This window comes from Acomys minous, assembly GCF_964271855.1.
Source record: "Acomys minous genome assembly, chromosome: 12".
Taxonomy (NCBI): Eukaryota; Metazoa; Chordata; class Mammalia; order Rodentia; family Muridae; genus Acomys; species Acomys minous.
Window position 1 is genome coordinate 86,419,616 of NC_140493.1, and position 12,221 is coordinate 86,431,836.

General features: G+C 40.1%; 1 protein-coding gene across 7 annotated transcripts in view; it reads left to right on the plus strand.

Annotated features, from left to right (window-relative positions):
* SPAG9 (sperm associated antigen 9) overlaps nt 1-12,221 on the plus strand; it is a 133,961-nt gene that overhangs the window by 21,646 nt on the left and 100,094 nt on the right. The window contains exon 1 of one of the 7 annotated variants that reach the window (XM_084803324.1): nt 9,632-9,670. The exons of the other annotated variants lie outside the window; for them this stretch is intronic. The gene's annotated coding sequence lies outside the window, so the exon portion shown is untranslated. Of the gene's footprint in view, nt 1-9,631; nt 9,671-12,221 lie in introns of those variants that run through there. 7 annotated transcript variants of the gene reach the window in all.

Sequence of the window (12,221 nt, forward strand, 5' to 3'; positions counted from 1 at the left end):
TTATTACTAAAACACAAAACATAACTTTTTTCATCTCTCTAATGAATGTAAACAAAACATACTTTGATTTTAGTTTGTCAAGACAGGGTTTTTCTGTGTATCTCTGGTTGTCCTAGAACTTATTCTGTAGACCAGGCTGGCCTTGAACTCACAGAGATCTACTTGCCTCTGCCTCCTTTGAGTGCAGGGATTAAAGGCGTGCCACTGTGCTGAGCTAAAGCATACTTCAGTATAGACTATTTTGAGTATCTAATTTTGTTCTTTTCAGTGGGCTAGGTTTGTTTGCTAGCTTAGTGAATCACGTTCAGTGTTTTGGAATTGTCATGTTTTATGGAATATATTCTCATTTCTCTCTTCAGCTGTATTCATTATCATGTTTTTATTTTAATTCCAAGATTTTATAGAAATTAAGTGTTAATAAGTTAATAGGTGTTAAGTATACTCTATGGAAGGAAGGAGGAAATTCGTTACAAATATTGAAAATAGTTTTGAGCTTAATTTGGATTGAAAACTCGTTTCTTCTTTGAGGCATGGGCTTACTATTGTAGCCCCAGCTGGCCCTGAACTTGGAACCTACTTGCTCCTTTCATTCCCTCCCCAGTGCTGGGATGCAGGTATATGCTACCGCCATCATACTCAACAGTTCTACCATTAGCTTCAGCTTCCTGGGTGCTGGAACTATAGGGCTGTATTACAGCCTGCTGCTGACTTGTTTCTGTTCACATCTATTTCTGCCATCCCTGCCTGACATAACAAAGTGAGCTGATGAAGCCATGGACAGCAGCCCAGGAAGCAGCACTTTCCCCTGACCTCTGCTTGGAGTGTCTGCCCTGACTCCCTTCATGTAAACTGTGATTAGAATGCGTGACTCAAACCAGCCCTTTCCCACCCAAGTTGCTTTTATCATGATGTTTTGTCATAGCAATAAGAAACAAACTCGGAGCAGAATTGTGGGGTATGGCTGTGGCAGACTTTACCATGTTGTGTTGGGGAGGCACATAGGAATTTGAGAACTGGTGAGTGCTGAGACCCTAATGATCTGTTATGGGAATTTGGAAGATAAGAGAGCAATGCAGGTAATAGTGGCTTGGCTTGTGATATTTCAATAAAAGTTTGGAAGTCCCACATATTCCTTATGGAAGCTGCTTCTGTGATATATTTGAATTAAGAATCTTTGGTTTTGGGCTGAAGAGATGGCTTAGTAGTTAGGAGCACTGATTGCTCTTCTTCCAGAAGATCTGGGTTCAAGTCCCAGCATTCACGTGCCAGCTTATACTTACAACTGTCTGGAACTTCAGGATCTGACACCCTCACACAGACATACATCCAGGGAAAACATTAATGCAGTAAAAAGAAGGAGAAGGAGAAGAGCAGCAGCAGCAGCTATAGTTTTGGATTAGCTGGGGCTAAAGAATCATCTGTGAGAAGATGAGCCACTGACACTACACCTGCTTCACTGTGCCAGGCATGGTGGCGCATGTCTTTAATCCCAGCACTCTGGAGGCAGAGGCAGGAGAATTGATGTGAGTTCAAGGCCAGCCTGGTCTACAAAGTGAGTCCAGGACAGCCAATGGTAATGAGGAGGAACCCTGTCTCAAAAAACCAAAAAGGAAAAAAGAAAAAGAAATTGTCTGCAGCAATTGAAAACTGCTGTGACTAACACAAAGTCAGCACCCCTGAGGTGAAGTCTGGGAAGTATTTCCTCAGGATCAACACACAGAGCCGAGAGCCATGGGGGGCAAGGCTGCATCTCTGATTGGTAGCTGAACCTGGTAATGTCAGAGTCTTCCACGGAGTACTGGTTTTGAGACTTGACCCTGTGTGCCAGTATTGGAGTTGCAGAAAAGAGGTTATCAGAGGCTGTTGGTGAAGATATCACCTCAGTTGCAGTGAAAACCCAGAGGTCATAGAGAGAGGCTGAGGCTTGGCACTCTGACAGAAAAGAGTCCAGAAGAGGCTATCAGTGAAGCTGCAATGCCAGCTCTAGTGCATATTCGTAGATGCCAGGACAAAGGACAACCATCAGTGACAGTGGCAGGTGTAGTGTGGAGCAACTTGAGCCTTCCAGACAAGCTGTGTATGCTGAGGATGGCAAAGCCAGAGAAATGGATCTGCCCAAAACCTGTGGAGCCCAGAAGATTGTGAGTGAATCCTAGATGCCAATCACTGAGTCACAGGATTTGATTTATACTACTGAATATTGATTTTACTTTTATTTGATTGTGTCCTGGTTCTTCCCTCAGGGATTACGAAGCATGTTTATATGTTTATTTTTAGTTATTTATTTTGACTTTATGTGCATTGGTGGTTGGTCTGCATGTATGTCTTTGTGAGGGTGCCATATTTTAGGGTTGCAGACAGCTGTTAGCTGCTATATGGATGCTGGGATTTGAACCCAGGTCCTTGGAAGAACAGTTGGTGCCCTTAACTGCTGACTCGTCTCTCCAGCCCTACATGTAATTTATTTTTATAGGAACCAACAGTTGAGAGACTTTGAGTTTTAAGAGACATTGGATATTTTAGTCTGACCTTTTAGAAATGTTTCAACTTTTTTTTCCTTTTTGGTTTTTCGATAACAGGTTCTCTCTGTGTAGCCTTGTAAAGTAGGCTGCCCTCGGACTCACAGTGATCCACATGCCTCTGCCTCCCGAGTGCTGGGATCAGAGGCGTGCGCCACCACGCTCGGCAGAAGTGTTTTAACTTTTTAAAGACTGTGGAATTTTGAAAGTTATGTTTTATATTTGTGATATTAGTATGAGATCTTGGTAATAAGGAAGGAAAAGTTATAATTTAATAGTGACATATATGTCAAGTTGATGAGGGGTCAAATGTGTTGGCTAGTTTTTTGTCTACTTGATACAAGTTGGAGTCATCTGGGAAGAGGAAACTTCAAGTGAGAAAAATGCGGCTATCAAATTGGCCTGTAGGCAAAGTCTGTAGGGCGTTTTCTTGGTGAATGATTGGTGTGGGCAGTGCCGCCCTGGGCAGGTTGTCCTGGGTTGTTGTATAAGAAAGCAGGCTGAGTGAACTTGGAGAAAGTCAGTAAGCAGCGTTCCTCTATGGTCTCTGTTTCAGTTCCTACCCCGACTTCCCTTTGTGATAGACTGTGCCTGTGATGACTAAACCAAATAAACGCTTTCCTCTCCAAGTTGTCCTGTTTATCACAGCAATAGAAAGTGATCAGTCTGCCCCCCCACACCTCGCCCCTTTTGATCTTTTGGTATTTTGGCACAGGGTCTTATGTGTAGTCCAGGATGACTAGGAATAGGTCGAAACCATTGCATTCTTGGTTTTCCTGTTACTTCCTCTGGAGGGCTGGGCTCCTAGCCTGGGATCACCAGCCCCAATTTGTATGGTTCTGGGGCCTGAGGCATGATAGACTAGTATTCTACTAACTGAACTACATCCCAGCTCCCAGGTTTTTTTTTTTTTTGTTTTTTTAGTTTGCCAGTATTTTATTGAGACTCTTTTTTTTTATTAAATATTTTATTTCATTTATTTATTTTACATATATGCTTGTTTGTTTTTGAGACAGGCTTTCTCTGTGTAGCCCTGACTGTCCTAAAACTCACTTTGTAGACCAGGCTTGCCCCAAACCCTCTGAGATCCTCCTGCCTCTGCCACCTGGGTGCTGGGAATAAAAGCATGGGCTACCACACTAGGCTAGTTTTTTTCTTTTAAAAAAATATTTTGACCCTTTGGGAGTGCTTCGTTAGCTTTACCTCCTCCAAATCTACTGAATAAATCAAAGCCCCTCAGGTTGTTGTTTTGATTTGTTTGTTTGTTTGTTTTTGGGACAGGGTTTTTCTGTGTAGCCTTGGCTGCCCTGGACTTGTTTTGTAGACCAAGCTGGCTTCGGACTCACAGAGAGTTTTCTGCCTCCTGAGTGCTGGGATTACAAGGTAGCCCAGCTTCCCCTGAGTTGCTGTAAAATGTGCTCACACATGTCGCTGGAGACTGGAGGACTACCTCAGTTGGCATCGTGCTCAGAAATGCTATCCTTCTCCTCTGCAGAGATAGTTATTAACTTAGAGCTCACCCAGCCTTTTCACCTGAGTTCTGGGAATTGAACTCAGGTGTTAAAGTTTGAAAGGCAAGAACTTTACTGAGCTGTCTCTTAAGCCCTTACTTAGTTCCTTAATTTAAAAAAAGGAGAGAGAGAGAGAGAGAGGAAAGTCAGTTCCCATTTTCCACCAACAGATGCTGAAGATCAAACTCGCGTGTCAGGTGTGTGTGTCAAGCACTGTGCAAGCCATGCCATGTCAGTGATTCAATCCATTAGCTGAACAACATTTTATTTTACTTAAGTATGTGTGCATGTGACTATGCCCATGTGCCATGGCATGCATGTGGAAGTCGGGGATAACTTCTGGGAGTAAGAGTTTTATTTTTGTTGGTGATGCTTGGTTTTTAGTTTAGTTTGGTGTTTGTTTGTTTGTTTGTTTGTTTGTTTGTTTTTGGAGGGGGACAAGGTCTTTGGATTTTGTTTGTTTTCTAGACAGGGTTTGGCTGTCCTGGAGCTAGCTCTGTAGACCAGGATGTCCTCAAATTCACAGAGATCTGCCTGCTTCTACCTCTTGTTGCCACCACTGGTGGAATAAGAGCGATTTAAGAGATGAAATAAATTTCTGTAGAGTATGTCATACTGTGTTTCACTGTATTTATTTATGCAGGCTCTTGAGGTATAGCCTATGCTGGCCTCACACTCTCCATCCCTCCAGCCTCAGTCTCCTGAATGCTGAGATTAGACATGTGCGGTAGCACATTGGCTTCAATTTCTGGGTTTTTTTGTCTGTACAGTGGAGTCTCTAGTTGTGAATTGTGAATTTATCAGTCCTGGATGGTGCATTTCAAAGTATGTGTATTCTTTTTAAAGTAGTCGTTGGAAGTTCAAGTTCTACTGTGAAGACCATTTCCTGTTTTAAAAGGGGAAATTTTGCCTGTGGTTGTTTTCTACATGAAAGCAAGAAAAGGTAAAGAAATAGGAACCGAACTAAAGGGTATTCTTCACAGCTTAAATCTTTTTATTACAGTTATTTGGGTTGAGGGGGTGTGCATGTTTATCTCAGTGCATATGTGGTGGTAAGAGGGCAGCTGTGGAACTGGCTCTCTCATCTTACCATGGGGTCCTGGGAATTGAAATCTACCAGCAGATCCACATCACCAGCCCCTCTTTTAGCTTTTGATAGTGTGGGCTTTGTCAGATAGGGCTATGGCTTAACTATATTGAGAATCCAAGTCTGAAAATTTTTTTTCACAATTTTGTGGTAATGTTTGAGTTTGGTGATTTCTTGTTCTTCTCTCAGTCTTTGAACTAACATATATCTTGGATTTATCCAACATAAGCAAAACATTTAAAAATGCTTTATGATCTTTTCCAAGAGTAACAGTGATAGTCTTGATAATTGACATCTCATGATTCTTTAAGAAAAATCTGAAATATATATGGTGTGTGATACATATGAGCCAGGCATAGAGGCACGCGCCTGTAATTCCAGCACTCTGGGAGGCAGAAGTAGGTGGATCTTTGTGAGTTCGAGGCCAGCGTGGTCTACAAAGTGAGTTCACAACAGCCAAGGGTACACAGAAAAACCCTATCTCAAACAAAATAAAGAAGCAAAACAACAAAAAACCCCAAAACAAACAAACAAACAAGTTAAGAAATCATAGTATTGAGGAGGTAGAGGAGAAGGAGATTAGAGTTCTAGCTGTCTAGTTATTCCTTTTTTACTTTTAGCACTCAGCTTTGTATCTTAAATACATTGTATAATCATCACACACACTTAATTGTTATTTGTTACTGGGCAAACAGCATAATATAGTGGCTGAAGGACAACCTTGTTATATGAGTTCTCTCCTTGTACTTTATGTGGGTCCTGGGGATCTAACTCAGGTGACTAGGTAACCAAGCAGCCATCTTGGTTTTGGATTTGGTTTTGATTTTGTTTTTTTCAAGACAGGGTTCTTCTGTGTAGCCTTGGCTACACAGTGATCTGCCTGCCTCTGCCTCCAATAGCTGGGACTAAAGGTGTGCATCACCACTGTCTGGCTCAAACAAGTATCCTTACCCTCTGAGATATTTTGGCAGCCCTGATCAATTTTAAAGTTTTCTTTAAAAAGGATTTATTTATTATGTATACAGTGCTCTGCCTGTATGCACACCTGCAGGCCAGAAGAGGGTATCAGATCTCATTATAGTTGGTTATGAGCCACCATGTGGTTGCTGAGAGTTGAACTCAGGACCTCTGGAAGCTCAGTCTTAACCTCTGAGACATCACTCCAGCCCCCCCCCCCCTTTTAAAGTTACACCTATTTAGCGTGGGCACACGCATGCATGTGTACTTCTCCCTTACACCTTGTGGGTTCCAGGAATTTAACTCAAGTCATCAGGCTTGGCCAAACAAATGTCTTTACCCACTGAGCCATCTCACTTAACCTCCTAATCAATTTTTTAAATGTGTGAATACTTTGAACACTGAGAAACTATGCCATCTTTTTTTTCCCTTTTTTTTTCTTTTCTTTCTTTCTTTTTCTTTTCTTTTTTTTGAGACATGGTTTTGTGTGTAGTCCAGGCTGGTCTCAGACTCAGAAATTTTACTGCCTTAGCTTCCCAAGTGCTATCACCGCTTGCTTGTTCTCTCTTCTCCCTTCCTTCCTTCCTTCCTTCCTTCCTTCCTTCCTTCCTTCCTTCCTTCCTAAATCTTGGCTGTTCAGAAACTTGAGGCAAACATGTAGCAACATTTGGACTTGATTATCACATTTAATTTTTATCCTAGACAAAAATCTAATAACAATGTTGAAAACTACATAAAATCCTTCATTGGATGAAGGTATGCATCAAGGTAGAAATAGGCTGGTATAATGCTGCATGCCTATAGTCCTAGCAGTCAGGAGAGCAGGGGCAGGAAAAGGAAGAGTTCAGGACTAGCCTGGTCCACATAATGAGTTCAAATCTGGGCTCTATGAAACCCTGTTTAAAAAAGAAAGAAAAGGAAAAAGAGAAAGGAAATGCAACAATCAAGGTGAAGGTAAAGTGTCAACCAGGTAGGGATTGTCAGGTAGGGATTGTCGTTCCGTGGTTGGGGAGCTTTACAGGGAAGCCAAAACAAACAAGACCGAAAGCTTCCCGACTACTTGGTTGGACAGCCATTTTTTTCTAATATAATGAAGCATGTTACAGTAAATACTGTTTTACATCTATAGGTCTCCCCTCTTGTTATGATTTTCTTAAAATATATATTAAAAAGCTGGCCAAGGAATATGAACATGTTTAGTACCTCATAATATTTATGTGCCGTCCTCGTTTCTGAATTTGGAATTGTTAACAACACGGTAGCACTGAGAGCAGATACAGACTACCTCTTAGGCTACTCTTGGTGGAACTGATTGCCCTCCACTCAGCTCCTAGTTTAGATTACTGTCCGAAGGTCCGGTGCAATGATGAAAACAGAGATTTAGATGGCATTGGTTTTTAAGCTATTTGAAAACTTTTCTCTAACTTTGCCTTGCTTCCTTTGAGTGAAAATCCTTTGGTTTTGTTTAATTTTACCTTTGAGTTGGTGGATGTCTTGCCTGTATTACGACTCTGCACCACTCTGCCTAGTGCCACAGGAGGCTAGAAAAGAGTATCAGATTTCCTGGAGCTGGAGTTAAAGATGGTTGTGAGATGCCATGAGTCCTTCACAAGAACGGCCAGTGTTCTTAAACCAGCTCTATTTTTGAGACAGGATCTCATATGGAACAAACTAGTCTTTTTGTTGTTATTTTTGTTTGTTTGTTTTTTAAAGACAGGGTTTCTTTGTGTAGGCTTGGCTGTCCTGGACAGCCAAGTTGAGAATTTTCACACCTTAGAAGGAAGAGACATAGTTTTAAGTTTACTGGGTCTGTTTTCAAGCCTGTGTTAATGTTTGAGGTAGCCTGAACCTTCAGAATGATGAAACCTTTGTCAGTTCCTTCGCTGGTATTTGCAGTAAATGTTAATATTCTGAAAAGAAGGCCAGGGATGTTGCTGCGTGGTAGCTTGCTTGCTTAGTGCAAACGAGACCTTAGCTTTAGTCTCCAGCACTGCAAGAGAAAGAAACTGGCGAAAGCTGAATAATACTGTCATAAGTCATCTTACCATTTTACTCTTATCTTCTCAATAGAAAAAATCTTTTCTACTTAAGTTTTAGAGCAATAAAGTTAAATGACTGATGATTTGTGGGGTTTTCTCATTTGTTTGTTTGTTGTTTTTGCTTTTTCTGTTTTGCTTTGTGTTTTGGGGGTTTATTTTTTATTTGTTTTTTTTTTTTCTTTTCAAGACAGGGTTTCTCTGTGTAGCCCTGGCTGCCCTGGACTCACTTTTTAGACCAGGCTGGCCTCAAACTCAAGTGATTTGCTTGCCTCTGTGTCCTGAGTGCTGAGATTAAAGGTGTGTGCCACCACGCCTGGTGATTTGTGGTTTTGTTGAAAGCACATGCTATTTTAAAAGGTAGCTTTAGAAGTTTCAGATTTATATTTTCTAACTGAAAAGAGGACCTTGGAATTAATTGTGTAGAAGGTTATTTTAAATTCATTGTAATTTGTGTCTAGTTCTTTTAGGTTTGAAAATCTATGTATTTAATAAACTTTATTTGGGAGCTTAAAAAAAAGCCTGTATATAAAAAGCAAGGCAGAAAATCAGGACAGTAGAATTATACAAATGGTAATAGTCATTACTTCTGTATCATTTGGTGATACTGTCTTCTACTGTTTTATGTTTATTGTCTGTATTGGGCTCTACCACTTTCATGGTCTAAGTGTTTTCTATTGAGAATATTAAAGGTATAGTTTATAATTAATATATAGAACTAAAGATATTTTATAAAGATCAAAGGACTTCTGGTCATTTCATTTAGAAAATGAAAAATGTATTAAGTGACTTTCCCATAAATATATAAAAGAATGAGTGGATAAGGCAGATAACTAGCTGTCTTTCTATAACTTGAGAAGATTAAATTTAAGGAAGTCACTTAGTTTTTGGTTTTGGTACGTTTTGAGGAAGTATTTTGTGATCATGTGGATGATAACACAGGTATATGTGCCAAGGTAGAATATGGCCCTTCTTTATAGAGAGACTGTAGGTTGGACAGAAGCCAAATTTCTTTTGTGGATGGTATGGGAGACATCTTAAAGGCAATAATGTAAGTGCTTAGAAGTCTTTAACACTGGAAGTTTTTGATGTTATCGCCCTTCTCTTTTAAGGATCATTGACTCATGAGAGTTTTAAAATAACATTTTGTTTTGGATTAATGGCATGAACTATTTTTCTGAAAATCTTTTGACAGATGTGGTGAAGGCCTTGGTCAAGGACAGGTTTCTATCACTCTTTTGATGTGTTGTCTGAGATTGTTTGCTCTTACATCACTTGGTTCTGGTTTACTTTTTGGGCTTTTGTTGCTAAATTGTTGAAGGAGAATCTCTGAAAGGCCAATGTTAATCCCCTGAGGTCCAGTAACAATTGGATTATCTGCCTTCCACGAACAGTAAGAAGTAATGATTCCTTTTGAGAAGGCAAATAATAGTTGGACGTGGCATTCTAGCGGGTCTGTTTCTCTCTCTCCCCCCATAGGCCTATCAGCAGTCTGATGGGGCAGAAGACAACAGAGATGGAAGGTGTTCCAAACTTGGCAAAGGCCGCCAAGCTGAGGAGGTAAGCTCTGGCTTTGAGCCGGCAGAGCAGGTGACTCTTCCTGCCTAAACCGTATCCCTGTGCTCTCTGGGAGCCAGATAGAAGGAGCACTCAAGTGAGCTGAAGCGTCTCCATCAGCTTTATTAGAGGGGGAAGCTTTACATTTTTTCAATGTTTTATTTTTTGCTCCTTCCCCACTTCCCTTTTAGACCCTGTGGTTTTATTTTGTTTTTCTCCCTAGAAAATTAGCAGTTAAAACAGGCAGATTGGTTATCTGTTGTTTGGGGATAGACAGTCATAAACAGATGCTTGTTTATTTCCAGTTAATGCTACGTTGTGTATAGCTAGTCTTGATGAGCATAATAATCACAAGAGCTTAAGGTTTGTCCTGAGATATTTTTAACAAGAAGTGACCTTTTAATATGTTTTAGATGTACTGCAGCATAGGTGTTGGTTAATTTCGTGGTGCATAAGGCCATGGGGATACGTACAGCTCTTGCCGAGATGGGGCTTTCTTCCTACTTTCCCTTTCTTCTTCCCTTCTCCAAACCCCTTTAGTGGCTCCTTAGTGACACTTAGGACTCTCAAGGTGGCTTTTCCTATGTTAACATCTATTTTCAGAAATGGTTATACTATTTACCGTTACTCAGGCTTTAAGCTATGTTTACCAAATATGTTGTTATATGTAATATTGCATTTTTAGAAAAGAATGAGTGCTTTTGAAGTTGTATTATTGATCTTGGGACACTGTATTATCTGAGTATATATATGTATATATATATATTGCAGAATTAATATATTTTTATAATCATATAATATATGTTTTGGAGTATATGTGTCTAAAAAGGCAATACTGGTATTTAGGTCATAGTACGGGTAAAGAAAACACAAAACACAAAGTTATCAGCTATTTCTGTCTAGATACTTTATGCAGGCATTAAGAAGGAGAAAATAATTGCCAGGGGCCCACTTCTAGTAACAAAGACATAAACTTTATCTTTTTGTTTAGTTTTTTTGAGACAAGGGTTCTCTGTGTAGCCTTGGCCGTCCTGGACTCACTTTGTAGACCAGGCTGGCCTGGAACTTACAGCGATCCACCTGCCTCTGCCTCCCTGAGTTCTGGGATTACCAGCACGACCATGTCTGACCGTAAACTACTGTTGAAGCATGATTCTTAATGATCTTGAATGTCTTTTATAAGGACTTTAATACATGGCTATAAACTAAAGTACACTTAAACTTAACTTTGGTTGCTGTAGCACATAGGTCATGAAAATTATATAGCTACAGACTGAACAATAATGTTACAGTGTGGTGGACAGAATTTATCCCAGAACTCCTGTGAGGTTTTATCACCTAGTAACGTCATAGCTGAGCTTGTGTGAGTATGCTGTATGTTTGCACAGTGCTGGAATTGGATGGTGAGGCAATTCTGAGAATACTACATCCATATTGTTAAGATACATGACTGTATAATGACTTGTTATATTATTTCTTGTTCATGTAAATTTTTATTTTTTGTTTGTTTGTTTGTTTTGAGATAGGATTTCATTGTGCAGCCCTGGCTGTCCTAGAATTAGCTCTGTAGAAACAGGCTAGCTTAGAACTCACAGAGATCCACCTGCTTCTGCCTCCTGAGTGCTGGGATCAAAGATGTGGGCTACCACACCCGGTTTTTGGTTTGTTTTTGGGGCAGAATCCCGAGTAACCCAAGCATACCTTGAATTTTTTGAGCATAATGAAATGGTATGTATGACATTTAGTTCTTACAAAAATAACTGATAAACTGGCAAGCTATATAATGGATATAATTCAGCCACAAAAAGTCAGGAAGTGACCTCAAATACATACTATAAGTGAAAAAGTGTTTGAAAAGAAAAGACAACATACTGTATGATGGAAACTATATGACATTTGGAAAAGAAAAAAACTATGAGGACAGCACAGAGGTCAGAGACAATGCAGAGGTCAGAGGCAATGCTCCCTTAGTAGGGATGATGATATTGGGAGAGTTGTGTTTGTGTTGGGGCAAGAGGTGGGGCTCAGTTTTATATCTATATTTAAATAGTCCATTGAAGCACCAGATGCAGTGCAACACACCTGTGATCTTGGTCCTCTAGATACCGAGGATGATTATTATGAATTTTAAGGCCTGCCTGGGCTACACAGTGATTAAGACCCTGCCTCAAAAACAAAAACAAAACAAAACAACAACAAAAAAACCTAACAAACATAGTGAGCTCCAGGCCAGCGATGATTACATAGTAAGATCTGGAATCCAAACAACAAAGAAACTAACACATAACATAAAGGGCAAGTAGTCTGCAGTCTGTAACGCCTATTTATTTATCATCTAAGTATATATGTATGTATTTAACTGTCTAATCAATATATCTATCCATCCCATCCCACCCACCCACCCACCCACCTACCTGTCAGTCAAAAGAGTCATTGCCCTGGGTAATTTCAAACTGCCTTGCCTCACTTTTTTTTTTCTAAGTGCTGGGGTTACAGGTGTTTGGTATCTCACCTAGCTTTAAATGGTTTAGAAAATAATTAGAAAATGGTGCCA